Source organism: Myripristis murdjan, chromosome 4 (genome assembly GCF_902150065.1).
Source record: "Myripristis murdjan chromosome 4, fMyrMur1.1, whole genome shotgun sequence".
NCBI classification, from domain to species: domain Eukaryota; kingdom Metazoa; phylum Chordata; class Actinopteri; order Holocentriformes; family Holocentridae; genus Myripristis; species Myripristis murdjan.
The window spans coordinates 10839973-10855369 of record NC_043983.1 but is presented as its reverse complement, the minus strand read 5'-3'; the positions used below and the strand labels follow the sequence as shown (position 1 = coordinate 10855369).

At 45.7% G+C, this 15397-nt stretch overlaps 1 protein-coding gene across 1 annotated transcript in view; it reads left to right on the top strand.

Moving 5' to 3' along the window:
- agbl4 (AGBL carboxypeptidase 4) overlaps positions 1-15397 on the top strand; it is a 285510-nt gene that overhangs the window by 240063 nt on the left and 30050 nt on the right. The window lies entirely within an intron of this gene.

Sequence of the window (15397 nt, the reverse complement as noted above, 5' to 3'; positions counted from 1 at the left end):
AGAGCCGGCTGTGGAGATCGTGGAGTTAAACTAGAGCCCTATAAGTGAACTCTACATGTCTCTACATATCTGCTACATGTATGCCTGTATGGATATTTTTAACCCTTTCACACATAGCAGTCACTACAGTGGACAGCTGTTTAAAGTCATTTTCTCCTAAATGCAATGGTTTCTGTGGTGGAATTGCATATCAGCTGCTAGAATGCTCTCTGCTGCTCCCCCCTATTGAGGTTTATGCCGAGACTGTCAATTCTTGTTGCTGAAAACATATTAATACCAGTATCATGACATGGTAATACCAGTCCTGCATCCTTAAAGAAGTATGGAGACTCACAAAAATGTTCATGTCCGTAAGAAGACTAAAAGAAAAAAAATCTTGACTCAGACTTCATAATTCATGCATGAAAGGGTTGATATACATCCATATATATATATTGTACATGAGGTCTGCTTTGCAATTTTTGTGTAAATCTCTTCCTTTCTTCAGTGTTTCTTTTATATCCATTTCACTTCCATGGCCCCACAATTATGTGAAAAATGTCATTATGGTGAAAATTTATCATCAGGTCTTATTTTTCTGCCTGCGCCAAAAAATAATGTCTATAATTGCAATTATAGCACAATTGTTCATATATCATTGTATGAATACCCAAATGAGAGCCACACTCAGCACTGAAATTATCCTCACCATCCTATATATTTACACTCCAATACACAAAACTCGGTTTTGTGTATTGGAGTGTTTTGTTGGTTCTGCATTTAGTTAATTACAAAGTTGACAGGGTTGCAGTGCTTTGGGGAAATTTATGTGAAAAAGAAATCGTTATTAATACAATAACAAAAAAAATCATTTGTATTTAGAGGAGGATTCACACTTTGATGGTATAAAAGGATCAACAGTAAACCTTGGGCCATGGAGTCGAAAACACACACGAGACTGAGACATTGTAGCCTTACAAGCCGTGTTACACACCCAATTAAACTGATTTGACGTTCTCCTGTTTGTCATGCAGTTGGTTTACAGCGCGCTGATAAAGGTACAGTATCTGTATGGCTGCAGTGTTGAGATTTTAAACGCTCATTTTGAAGCAGCCACTGCACAAATGCTTTTGCCCAAGGAGAGCCTTAGTCCACCTGCTCCCCCCCACCCCCACCCCCACCCCATGTCCCCCAGTCAGTGTTATGCACCCTTTACCACACTCACTGTTAGTCTTCTCTTATGTGTTGACAGTGACAGGGTGAGCTAGCTAGCTGTGCGGAGACCAGCTCACGGAGTGAGAAGCGGCCGTGTCGGAGCCAAGCTGCGTATGTGTGTGCGCGCGCACTTGTGTGTGTGTGTGTGTGTGTGTAAGTAGAGGAGACTCGAGCTGACAGCTTGCCAGCAGCCTTGCACCTGCACACGGCTAGGTGTTGATCCCAGACGCAGGGGGGTGAAGAGGGGAGGAGGAGGGGGAGGGCAGGGGGAGACGAAGGATTCCGACAAGAGGAGGGAGAGGCGATGGATGAGAAAAGACTGGTGAGGAATGGGGAGACACAGGAGAGGAGAGGAGCTCTGAGAGGTGACAGGAGCGCAGAGCCGGCCCAGACATAGTCTATCCCCTGTTTATATGTTTCTTTGCATGGGTGTATGTACATATCTGCATGCACCTGTGCAGCACATACGTATTTTACTGTGCAAAAGTGTGCACATGCTGACAGTGTATGTGCATGAGGTAGTGTGTGTGTGTGTGTGTGTGTGCACAGCATCAGTTTTCTCCCTCACAAGAAAATGGGCAGCCGTGTGACAAGCGGAAGACAAGATCCGATTGGATCTGACGCATTCTTTCACAGGTAGCCCGCAACGCCGTGGCAGTGCCAGGGCCTCATTTGTCAGACTCAAGGATATAGGTTTACGGTGTGACGTTCCACTCTGTCGCCGGAGCGTTACACAGCAGCAGCCCTCCGCCTGTGGATGGAGGAACCCAGGCTGCTGCTGCTGCTGCTGCTATTGTAGCTTGGCGGGGGCTGCTAACTGAAACCCACTCTAATAAGGACTTTAATTAGGGGTGAAATGAACTGGTGGCCGAGGGCTGTCCTCAAGAGAGACAGTGTGTGTGTGTGTGTGTGTGTGTGTGTGTGCTTGGACGCCTTTCATTCTGTGTCATTCAACGCCTGTGCTTGTATCCTTTAGTCTGTCTCTTTGCGGCGACTCCATGCCATAGGTTTAATCTTATCGAGGCGCATGGTGCCCATGTGGGATACACTCAGGAAGTCTGTGGGCCTGAAAATATTGTAAGAGGACTTAGTATTATATGTTCCCCTATTCTACATTCATTGCCTGTTTTTAACCTTTTGACAGCGCTGGTGAGTTTGCCGCGGACTGCAGAGCAGAGGAACTTAGACAAGTTCTCTAGAGGAACGCTCAATATATGTCAGGGAACTCCATGACACTGTCAGCATAGGACACTTCTGGGGAGCCTGAATTATTGAAGTCCACGGCATTGATAATTTAATACAGTAGATCTGTTTTGACAGGGGATGGCTTGAGAGAAAAGAGGGAAAGGGAAGGAATTATACGTTGCATTTGATTTGAGATAAAGGTAAAGGAGATGTTTTCTTCTTTGGGCCGGTGTGATTTTGGGTTACCCCCAGTAAACATGGATCTACAGCACTGTGTAAACTATCTGAGATCCAGACAGAGGGAGAAAGAGTGAGAGGAGAAAGAGACAGTAGATGTCTTTTGACAGGAGAGTAGGGGGAAAAAAATCACACTGCATATTTTCTGACACCAAGGGAAAAGGCATGTTTTCTTTTCTTTCAGCAGGTACGATGTTTAATTCGGTGCTGCGCCCTACAAACAGGACTTTACTGTACTGTGCAGCTTATCTGAGATCCGGATAGAGGGAGGAAAAGTGAGAGGAAAAAGCGGCAGACAGATGGGAGAGGGTTAATTGAAGCTGACATGTGTCCAGTGTTTGTGTGTCCCCAGATGACATGTGGCTCTCGCCCATATGCTCTTGCTTCCTCGCTCACTCCCTCTCTTCATCTCGCGCCATAATCTGAGCCGCTATTGTCACACCACCAAGAGGAAGATATCAAAAGTCATCACGGATTCTCTGCGCTGCGTTCAGTGTAAAGACCTTTTTGTCGGCATTGTCTCCCATTTCAGTGTGTGTGTGTTTGTGTGTTCGCACATGCGTCTAAATTGTCTAAATGCACAGTTTTCTATTTTTCTGTGCAGAGACGCCTGTTTATTGTAGACATTCCTTTTTGTATCATTCCTCTTTGCTTCACTTTGTCTTTTCCACAGTGAAGATCACACTCTCTCTCCCTGTTTTGCCGTTCCCTAGTCTGTCTGTCTGTCTGTCTGTCTGTCTGCTTGTCGGGGTTTGTCCCAGCAGGCTTGCCGTAGACAGGCGCAGGGAAGATCAGAGTGTCAGTGAGGCTGGGGGTCTCCTCTCCCGGCCTTTCGCTCCTCCTCCAGCTGACAGACAAGGTCAGGGACTCGTCCCGCCCGTCTCTCCCGGCTCATGACAGCCTCTCCTGGGGGACACAACCCCCGGACAACCCCACACTCCCTGGCACGCACTATCACCAATTAATATTGCATCACCGTTTTCCTCCTGCCTTCTAATCCCTTCCCTTAGGGCTCGCTTCTCAGGGTGTGATCGGGCCACCTTGCCCCCCCCTGCTTCTGGACCTCCCCAACCCCATCCGACATCAAGGAAAGGAACCGTCAGATCAGAAAGGAGGAAAAAAAAAAAAATAGATTAGCCTGGATGTGGTTGCATGTTTCTGCAGCTTGTGTTGTGTTGTTTTGTTTTGCCTTGTTGTTGAGCTGATAATTTCTTTTGAGGTGAGACTTTTCGTGAAAACCCTCGGGTTTTTTTTTTTGTTTGTCTCACCTACAGAAACTGCGTACTTTTTCATAAACTTAAACTCAGATCAGCTCAGCTAAAATCTAAACTAAACTAAATTCAGGAGGAGAGCAGCCTGTCACTGTGAAAGGCCTCTGAATTATTTCTACTTGGCTTTGTGTATAAAGCGAATTCATTTAATCTCCTTTTGTTTCTCTCAGAGGAGGCAAGTAAATAGAAGTACTTGAGTTACTAGCAGCCAAACTGACTCGATTTGCAACGCTGCTGTTCTTTTGCTTCTCAGCAGCTTTAAATGTCTTCAGTTTTACCTCTACTTGGGTAGTTTATTAAGTATTTATTTTTACTTGTACGCTTGTATGAGTTGGCATATAGATGTGAGAGTATCAAGTACAAAGAGGACATGCCATTTACTGTCTGGACTTAATGTCCCACCACTGATTATATCTTTGATGATATGAACTGGAAAAAAGACCCATTTCCAACCTTTGGACTGATATTGACGCATCAATTTTTTACAAGCACCATGTCAAAACAAATGATCCCTTCATCTTTTGGGGAGAAGACTTTGGGACATGAATGAAATCTTAATCACATTAGCTCAAAGGTAGCTAAGTAACTTTTTGTGTTATTTTTATTTTTTTTTTTCAGTGAAGTGCACTTTCTCTGACTCATAGCTTCCACTGAGGTTAAAAAATGCACAGTACCCTTTCCATCTTTGTCTGGCATACAGCAGTCGGGACAGGCCCATCATGGGAAGCTTATTGAGTGGACTTGTTCACGATGTTGACATTTTTTATCATTCCGATGTCCCGAGCTTGTTTGGGAGTAGTAAACATGACATACCACTCGCTCGGATTGCTAAAATGGAGATGAGGAGCAGCGTTGCCATTTGTTTTGGACTTGTAGTTACATTCTTCAAACTCCAAACTACTTGGAGTGAGAGACATAACACAGTATGTGACCTTAGTGGATGACTTATCCTCCTACCTTGGGAGCTGAGTAATGTGCTTGTGGCTCTGAGAATAGCTGCAGTGCTGCTGGACTGGGCTGGTGTTGGGGGCAGCACAGTGTATTTGTCTGAATCACCGTCCCCTGGTTCAGACGTCACCGGTCCTCTGTCTTACACACACACACACACACAGATAGATAGATATAAACATAACACATACACACAGGCATACAGACACACATGCTACTGCTCAGCGGCGTGATGGAGGAGCGTAGGGGCTGAGTGTCACACCTTGGCCACTAAAGCACTCACCTGGCCTCCTCTCAGCACTGATGGATTTACACCAGCCCTGCAGGGGTGACACACACATACAAATGCACACACACACACACACACACACACACACAGTACAGTATTTGTACTCGATCTCTTGTTCCTGTTCTATTTCTTCAAGAACATCTGCCTGGAGGGTGTGAAGGAGAGCGACGGAAACAGAGGAATCTCAGCCAAAGGAAACTATGGCCACTTCTTGTTATTGCTTTATCTACACAAAAAATGTTTTAAAGAGTGTAAGTTTCAGGAGCTGTCTGTCAGTCGAGGCTTTTTTAGTCAGAAAGCCGTGACTTGCTCTCTATGTGTGTGCGTGCATGCGTGTGTGCATGTGTGTGTGTGTGTGTGTGTGTGTATGCGTGCGTGTGTGTGTGTGTTCCACAGATCGCTAATCTCTCTGAAGTCCTGTTTGTTCTCCAGGTTTGCCCCCACTACAAACATTTCCCTGATCAAAGCTGTTGAAAGGGCCTGCCACTTCAAACAAAGTATGCACACACATACACACATGCACACACACACACACACACGCACACACATGCATGCATGCATCCACAACTCTGGAGCCGACATGTTGTCATGGCAACCACGTTAATCCTAAACCAACCAGCACGCAGCCAGTACAACGAGCCAGCCAATCAGGAGTGTTAGGGGAGAGAGCAGGAGAAACAGGAGTCATGAGCTCATTTACCATTTTAATGCCTGTTTGACTTCAAATGAAGACGCCAAAATGTGTTTTCACTGTCGGCACTCACACACACACCATGCTCGGTGTATGTGCATGGAGGCCTCTTTAACAGTCGATGTAAAGTCGGACATGATTTAGTGTAATTAGGAGTACCTGTGCAATTAAGAGACGAGGATTTTTTCTGATTTGACGTCATGAGCTGGCCTCTCGTCGCTTCTCTACCTTCTCTTTTATACATTTATGCGACGTTATAAAATTCATTTCTTGAGGTATTCCAGAAGTCATTTAATTTGCAGTGATAAGCAGCGATGTTATCTGAGACATTTGATGTCAGCTTTATCAGGGAGTTGTATTAACAGCAGGTGTTACGCTGTATTTAAAGCCTTTCAAGTTAACTTACAGAGAGATTAGGGAGATGGATAACTCTTACGGATTTTGCCTTTTTAATCACAGAAAGGGAAAAAAAAATGAACCAAATTGTCAATTTACTCTGTGGGTATGGGATCTTATATGAAGTGATCAGTCACTGGCTGGAGAGTTATGAATCATAATATCTGTTATAATCAGATTTTTTTCTTTTTCTTTTCGGTTGCTGTCAGTTTACCCTGTCGTTTCAAAGAGATTTACTGCCGTTGTCAATAAAATGAAAGGACACTCATTTTGGGCAAGAAATGAGTTTCTGTTCTTCAGTGTTAGGGTTTGATTTTTCTGAAGTGACTGATTGGTGTAACTTTTAACCCGCAGTATAGATTCTACAACCGCTGCCCTCCTCCGAGCGCGCAAACAACTTCACATGTAAATTGGGAAAGAAAGCAAAGCCATTTTGCTTGGTCTGTTTTGTTTTTAATGAGACTGAGCATATTATCACATTGTCTCTGTTATTTTGTTGTTGTTCTTGGCGTGTCCCTGTGGCCCGTTGATGTGAGTGGAGCACTAAGTGGTTGTTAATGGCAGAAACATGACCGTGGTTCTAAAATAGCGGGCCGCCCATTAGGCTGGTATTAACAAGGTAATGGCCTGTTACTAAACTGCTGAATGACATTGTCGCTGCCGCAGAGCCATGCAACTGCCCTTTAACGCACACATGAACACACACACACACACACACACACACCCATGAGTACAGGCTCGTGCAAACAAAAACCACACACACATACCGCAGAGAAGAAAAGGTCCATGCACAAACACAGGCATGTGCACAAGCATTCATGTGCATACACACACACACACACACACACACACATAAATACACACTCTTTTCAGGTGGTGTCCGTTCAGCAGGATGGGACAGCCAGTGCTTGTATGGCTTGTCAGTAACTGAACTGGCAGATGAGCCGACCGTTCCCAGACCACCACATCTTTCCACTGTAGACGCCCCACTGCTGCAGCCAGAGACATCGTGTGTGTGTGTGTGTGTGTTTGGGTTTACGTGTAAATGCATGTGTACGTGTGTGTATGTGTGTTTTGGGAGCGGCGCAGGGAGGTGATTTTACACTGGGGCAGGGAACAGAGCAGCAAGTTGAAAGTTATCTTTCTTTCGGCTGCGGCGAAGATGAGAGGCGGAGAAAAACAGGTAGAATCGAACAGAGTAGAATGGAAGAAAAATTGACAGAAAGAGATAGCTGGGAGCTGTGACGGTAGTTATTAAAGCCGGGATGCACTATGGTTGTTTACCTCAGCCTGGCTGTATTGTTGTGGCTCAGAAATTATTGATAGGTAGGGAGAGAGGGAGTAATAAAGAACCACACACCAGTCCTGCCTGTACGTCTGAAGTCTGTCTGACTGCTCTGTTTGTCAGAAAGGCTTTAGTTACGGGTTCCCTCTGAAAAGTGACAGTGGTCCAAGTGACATTTAAGAACAAACTTTGCCCTCGTTGTCAACACGGTCTTCCAGCGCAATTGTATATTTTGTGTTTGTGTGTGTGTGTGTCTTTGTACATGCATGTGTGTGTGCGTGCTACCCTTTTCCTTGCAGCATGTTGGACCGGCTGCTCACACGCAGACATGTACAGTACACACACGCACTCACACACACACACAGAGACAAACACACACTCCTCCACTGTGGTGTGGGGATAGGGCAGCACAGCAGGGGGTATATCCCTGGGAAATCATTTCTCCCTCTCCTTTCTTCCTATTTGTAACTTGTCCTTTCAAGCAAGACGGCCCTTAAAGTTCAGTGGCGCATTCTTCAAAAAAGGCTATTACTGGCTGTCTCTGATTCTGTATCATGCCGCGCGCAGACCAGCCATCCCTCCTTTTTATGTTCCTCTCCTCCTGTCATCATTTTCTGAAGGCAAGAGAGGCGAAGTCAGGGTTTGAGAAAGGCCTGTGACCAATGCCTTGAAACCCTAAGCAGTCCCCGCCTCTGACTTTGCGCCAGGCATCCATATCATATCGCCAAAAGGGCCCGCCGCTTTTGATACTTCACAAAGCTCTGCCTTTGTCTCTCTCTCAGTGAATCTCTGTCTCACCCCTCGACGCCAAGTGTCTGTCACACTCTTTCTCTACAGTGACAGAGCTCTATAAACCAATGTGTGACTGTAAGAGATACGGGCCGCTTCTGAAGACATGTGAAGAAAAGCTTGAAGAGGTTGTTGGCCCTGAAGACTATAGGAATAATGAAGGATTCAAACACACATATCAGCTCTTCATTTATTATAGCGTATTGTGTGTAGGTTGATGTTTGGGTCATCATATAATGTTGTGGCTAAGAGCTGCAGAGGTATACATCTTTGCCGAAACCCTCTTTTTCTACAGAGACTGAAAACTCTGGGATTTTATTCCTTGCAGTACAAAGAAAAGCACATTAATGTACGGGTGATTCCTCTCTATTTTATTTTTGCAGCACAAAGAAAAGCACATTAATGTGGAGGTGATTCCTCTCTACTGGACAAGTAAGGAGTGTTGAAGCTGTGGCCAGAGATTTAAATACTCACAAAAAAGGCATGGTGATTTTATATTTCCTCGTGATATTAAGACATTTGTGGAACTGGCTTTTTTTTTATAACGTTTCCTATCAGTGTGTCACTTAATACATCCGTCAAATTAGCAACAGAATGAAAGCTAAATAATATTTTATTTTATTTATAATATCTTGTGATTGGCCTGTCTGAGGTGGTTCATTCTGTCTCTATGCTCCCTTAGCTTATCCAACCCGAAGAAAATATCCCACCACTCACCCCCCAACTCCAGCATCCTTAATCCCCCCACCACCAGCTTTGCAAGAAAACAGCAGGTTATGCCATGCCATCGTGTGTTTACACTAGCGCACGAGTCTTCCACATAAGCCGCTTCCCTAATTCCATATCATGTCAGGAATTGTAACCCCCCGTGTGTAAACAGGAGTCATTGTTTGCATGTTTGTCTGGGTGCATGCGTGCTCTTCAGCTCTCATTTGTGACCCTGTCAGGGCCAGAGCTCCTGGCGGCAGCAGCCCGCTCCATGGTCAATGACAGCCAAAGGGGCCCCATCCCAGCACCACCTCCCTCCATTAGCATAATTAGAAGGCCCTTCAGCTTGGGCTAGGGTGCTGATGGCCGGCTAGCACCTCGTTAAAGAAAGCCTGCGCGCCCCCCCCCCCCCTCTCTCTCTATCCCCTCCCTCCGTCGCTCCTCTCCCTCTGTCGGCGTGTCTCCCTCTGTCACTCCTGTCGTCTGTGACCTCCACTGTCATCACAGCTGCCCTTGAGGAGCAGAAATCTCTCCATTTCACAGGGACCAGCCATAAGGGGGCTTGATTGCGGCAAATCGATCCGTAATCACACAGCGCTCAGAGCTTTTTATCCTGCCGCCTCTTCATCTCCACTTAAGAGGCCCGCCGTTGGCGTATTTACATGCTGTCTTCTCAAGGATTTCCTCTGGTCCCTCCCCTCTCTGTCTTTTCTCTTTTTTCTCCATCTCTTTCTCTCTTTTTTGCCCTCACCCCTTATCTCTCTACCTACCCCCACCCACCCTACCCCACACACACACACACACACACACACCCATCTATTTCCTGTTCTCTCTTTCTCTCCATCCCTTCCCCTTCTGTCTGGCTGTGATGACAATCGCAGTCTCGATATGGCTATTGTAATCCTCTCCCCAGGCCTACTTTCTCTCTCTCTCTCTCTCTCTCCTTTTCTGTCTCTCTTTCTCTCTCTCTCACACACACACACACACATCTCGGATCGCCAAATCTCTGCTTTTGATTGCTCTCTTCAGCCACAAGCTCATCCAAGGTGGCTCTGATAGCCAAGGAAGGAGAGAGAGGGAGAGGGAGAGAGGGAGGGAGAGAGACGGGGGTAAGGAGATGAGTAAGTGGAGGGAACAGAGGATGAAGGTGAGAAGGAATGGTGGGATGTTTTGGAGGAAGAGATGACTTAACCCAGCGTGTACCTCAGGCTGGGGTCATCCGGTCTGCCGCACTGTCCTCTCACCTCTGTCTCTCCCTCCATCTGTCTCCGTCTCTCGCTCTCTCTCTCTGTCCTCTCTCACCTCTGTCCATCTACGTGTCTACCTGCCTCTCCACCTGTCTCACTGTTTGTCTCTGTCCTCTCTCACCTCTGTCTATTTATCAATCGATCCCCCTCTCTCTGTCCATCCACATGCCGGTCTGACTCTCTCTCCATCTCTCTCTCTCTCTCTTTCTCTCTCTCTCTCTAGCTTTCTCTTTCCATCAGGGCAGGTGTTCAGAGAAAACACCATCGCCCCGTTTGTGACAGTTAGCAGTGTTATGCTTTTCCCTCACTACATCTTGCTCTCCTCTCTCTCTCTCTTTCTCTCTCTATCTCTATCTCTCGCCCATCTCCTCACTTCACCTCCTGGGAGTTGAGCTGTGTGTTGTGTAGCGTGTGAAGTGACAGCGGATGCTTTATGAGTGTGTGAGAAGGCCTTGGCATTGCCCCTGCCTCTCCACAATAAGAAGAGCTGAATAAATCTGAGACCAAAGGCAGACACACACACACACACACACACACACACACACACACACACACACACACACACACACACACACACACACACACACAAATTTCAGTCAGGGACTTGGTCAATTCTTGGGGAAGAAAACAGCGTCATAAAACTATCACTTTAGAGCCCTCCACATTTCCCCCATCCCTCTCTCTCTCTCTCTCTCTCTCTCTCTCTCTGTCCTTGAGGTGGCGGAGGGTGATGTCAAGGAGTGGAGAGAGAGAGGGGGTGATGGGAGGAGAGGAGCGGAGCTTTTGATGCTTGTTGGGACTCACTTGGCTGGGCAGAACAAGGCACTGCATCTCGTCCCAAGGCTCTGTATAAATTCAACGCCACTGACAATTTACAGCTCGCACACGTCCTCGCTGTGACGCACCGAGCGGAGCGCCAAGCATGTCTTGTTGCCACCTCGCCAAAGTGAGGCTAATTTATTACAGTGTAAAACCCAGCGAGCGGTGAGAGAGGAGGGGGGGGGGGGGATAGTGAAAGGCCTTGGTCCAGGACTCGTGGTGGCATAAAGCTGTGGTCCGGTTTGACAGAGTGTTTTATTGTATCATAGTACACCAAACAGCAGGGCCGTATGCTTTAGATCTGCGGATCAGGGTGAAATTTGCCCCCCTGCCAACACACACACACACACACACACACACACAATTATTGGTCCCCAAGTATACCAAAGAGTTTTAAAGCCATGCAAAATTGATTGGATTGGATGGATTAATCGAGTAATCGATGTGAGAATTGCTTATTCCACTTTTTCCTCTTGAGTATGATTCTCGTCATTTGTCTGACAATGAGAACCATGTAGAGGCAACCATCCAATCTTGCACTGAGTTTGCTTTCTCCACTCATCGTTAGTTCATCGTAGTGTTTTGTCAATAGAGTGTAAATGGTCCTCACTTCACTTCGCTTCATGTGACCCTTGTTAATTTTGTGTAGTGCCCCTTTAAATATTACATACTTGATCTATTTCATGATAAAACTTTAGACTGTATTTCTTAAATTGCTGTTTGATGTCATTACAGGTGGCCTACATTCTACCATCAATGTTAAAATTGTCCCCTAGCCCTCCATGTCAGAACCTCTGGAGGTCTCTGATGTAAAATATTGTAGGCAAAATCTACTTCCATCCCTCTACTTGAATCCAATCGACTTTTAAAGTGGATAACTGAATTTAAATATATGCCATGATGCCACTGCTTGAAGTATATCTTGACAGCTCTTCCTTTGCATCTGCCGAAGAAGAATGATGAAGAAGACCTCATTTAATTATATCATGTCACAACTGATGAGACTGAACCCAAAGTTCCTGGGACCGCTGTCACAGAAAGAGCTGACCGGCACAATCGGAAGTGACCTTCAGAATCCATTAGATTTATGTTGTTTGTCACAGACACTTTTCTTCTCGGCGGCAATTTACATATTTATCAGAGCTGATCGTGGTATGACATCCTTTAATTTTTTATTTCCTCTCAGCGAGCTGCAAGAGAATGAGCGGTAATGTGCCATACAGTGCAGCGTGTGACTTTGGCAGGTGAGAAATATGCTGAGGGAGCACTTTGATTTGGAAGTGTGGGCATAAATTTTGCTCCCTCTTATAGTTTCTGGCGCTTTCACTCACTCATTGTCGCTTCTCCCTCCCCTGCTCAGCCTCCACCCCGTTTGCACACTCTGTCTTTTTTTTTTCCTTATACACACTTGTGCTCTCTCTCTCTCTCTCTCCCTCTTGGTCTCTCTCTCTCTCTCCCCTTTGCTTTTTCATTTTTTTCAGTCATGTACTCTGAGCTGCTGTGACAGGCCCACCGAGGATGTGATGATGTGGAGAGTTAAAGAGGTTCATAATTGAGAGACAGGCCCTCTCAGGAGTAGGTTCTGTTGCCACCCCAGTGTTGCTGTAGTGAAGGATTAAAGTCACAAAGACTGTTTGGATGGCTAACAGATACTACAAAAGTAGCTGTAAAATAGAAGTCTTATCCACTCATGCCCATGAGAAAGCTCCAATAAAATCTGTGGGCAATTATTTCACTATGCGTGGTATTTTTGACCAAAAATAAAAATATGGTACTTGTGCAGAAAGTTTTTTTTTTTTTTTTTTTTTTTTTTTGCCATCCCTGAAATATTCTGCCACATTTGCTGCCACAGTTTTAAAAGTGTGAAAGTAAGTGCATTTGGATTCCACAATTTTATTTTGGGCCTGATCATAATATACAATGTAAAAACAGCCAAGCCTATGCTAAACCAAAGTAACAAGGTAAAAGAGGCAACACAACCCATAAAGATGGTTTACTTCGATTGCATTCCATTTATTTTACTCCCAAATATAAATTAAATTGCAGGTGGTGGTGCTGGATGTGCCACATTTTTCATGCTTTTGAGTAACACCGATGGGCTCGGCTCAGCACTCTTCATGGAGGGCATCTATTGTTGAAACATTGTTGTTCCTCCCCCTGCTATTATTTCTAAAATCTGTCAGCAAAAGAAAAAAAAAGAAAGAAAAAAGTCTTTGCAGTAAAGAGAGTTGTTTTTTATGTTGCCTTAGAAAGCTACCTTTCAGCCTAATGTCTTGCTTTCTCTCCCTCTCTCTCTCTCTCTCTCTCTCTCTCTCTCTCCTTCCCTCTCCTTATCTCTCGCTCTCTCCCCGTGGCAGCCCCCCTGCCGATCTCTACTGACACCTTGAGGTCAGGAGACGCCACTGCAGCATTGTGCTCCCGGGGCTCAAGGTTCACTTGGACCTCTAACCTTAACTTTGAGTCTCATCCGCATCCAGGCCTTGATTTCAATTTTCCTTTACGTTCACCTTAGCTGAGGCACTTGGCTCCCTCGAGTTCCCTCAAGACAGTGCAGCACCTATGGAATTGTGGGAGTTAATTTTGTGCTACAATGCTTGACTGGGCAGAATCAGATTTTTACAGAGGAACGCAGAGATACTGACACATGAACACAACTTCTGCTTGGGAAGCACTTGTAAGAGTCCTGAGGAGGCACACACACTTACACACACACACACACACACTAAGAGTGAATTAAACAGTGGGTCCTTTGTAAGCTGTGGAAGCCTGGCGGAAGACATTGTTTTGATGAAGCAGCACGGGCACACTAGCACCGAGACTAAATCTAGCACAGCCACGGTGGCTGAATTCCTCTACAGCCAGGATCTTGGCTGCTGCCTGCGGTTTGGTGCACGACTTTCTGGGTTCTTGATTTTACTGGAGGGGGGTGCTTTGTGTGTATGGCTGAGTAGGATTTTAAGTCCTTTGTGACTGCAGTTCTGTTCTGTGCCATGTGTGTGTGTTCCATGTGCGTGTGTGTGCATGCATGCCTTCGTGTGTGGTTATGTCTTTTTGTGTGTGTTTGTGAGTGTATGCATGTGTGCGTTTTGTGTGGTTATATCGATGTGTGTGTGTGTGTGTGTGTGTGTGCATGTTGTGCAGTTATATCTACGTGTGCGTGTGTGTGGATGGCTTTGTGTTCCTGTGTCGCAGCCTGTGTGGCGGCGTGGGGTCGAGGCCAAGGTGGAATTTCTAAGTGATGGAATTTCACAGCCACCGAGCACCCAGCGGCTGGCCAAACCGCAAGCACTCACATTTACAACAAACGGCCCGCCCCGCTCCACGGAGACTCCTGAATGGCAAAGCCATTTGTCTCTGTGAAGGGCAGAGGGAGAGAAAAGGGAAATAAAATCAGAGAGAGAGTGTTCCAAAATGGAACAGCCCTTTTTTTGTTTACCACCACGCACCGCAGAAACACACACACACATACACACACACACACACACACTAACACACATTCACACTCGCGCACACACACACTCGTACACCGCTCAGAGGCTAAATAGGAATTAAGGAGAAGGAAAGGTGTGTAGCCTGTTGCTAATTAGCATTTTCTCTGCTCAGCACAAGTGGGGGTGGGGGGTGAGTGGGGGCCAATCAATAAGATATTTAGTTTGTGTATAGCAATGAGGCACACAATCACTTTCATCCATTAGCAACAGCAGATTAGAGGAGAAACACTGACCAAGGAAACAGCAAAATGTTGACTTCTGTGGTTTTAGTCTGGACTGCGAACCTGAAGTAGAGACTGCTTGTTTTTTATGTCATCTAGTCCATCATATTTGAGGAATTTGAGCAAGTATGAGCCTCCATATATCTATCTTCAAGAGGATGGTTAATATGACCTTTAGAACAAAGAACTTCCTTCCCTGTGGCGTGGTCTCAAATGCGCCATAGGCCATCCCTGGACGTACACTACCTCTCTGAAACTTTTTCAGCTCAGGTACTAAAGAAGAAATATAATTTCTCACTCTGCAGTCTAGCCACACTGAAGCACATAATGGCCAGTCCTACTGATTTTCATGCCCCGTGCCTGAGGTTCTGTGTCATTTTTCCTGATTCTCTCTTATATTTCAATTAAATTTCATTTACTATGTTTGTTGAAAAAATATTAGCACAATAAATCTAGGCCCTATACTGTCAGCAACAGTCAGCAAAATCTGTTACACCAAATGCAGTCTGCATGATTACGTAATTAGTTCTGTGGTGGCTAAAGCCAAAAGCAAGTGTACCGTGAGAAGTAAAAAGGAGAATGTGAAAGAAAACAAATATGCCTGTAGGTCTGGCACACAGTCCTGC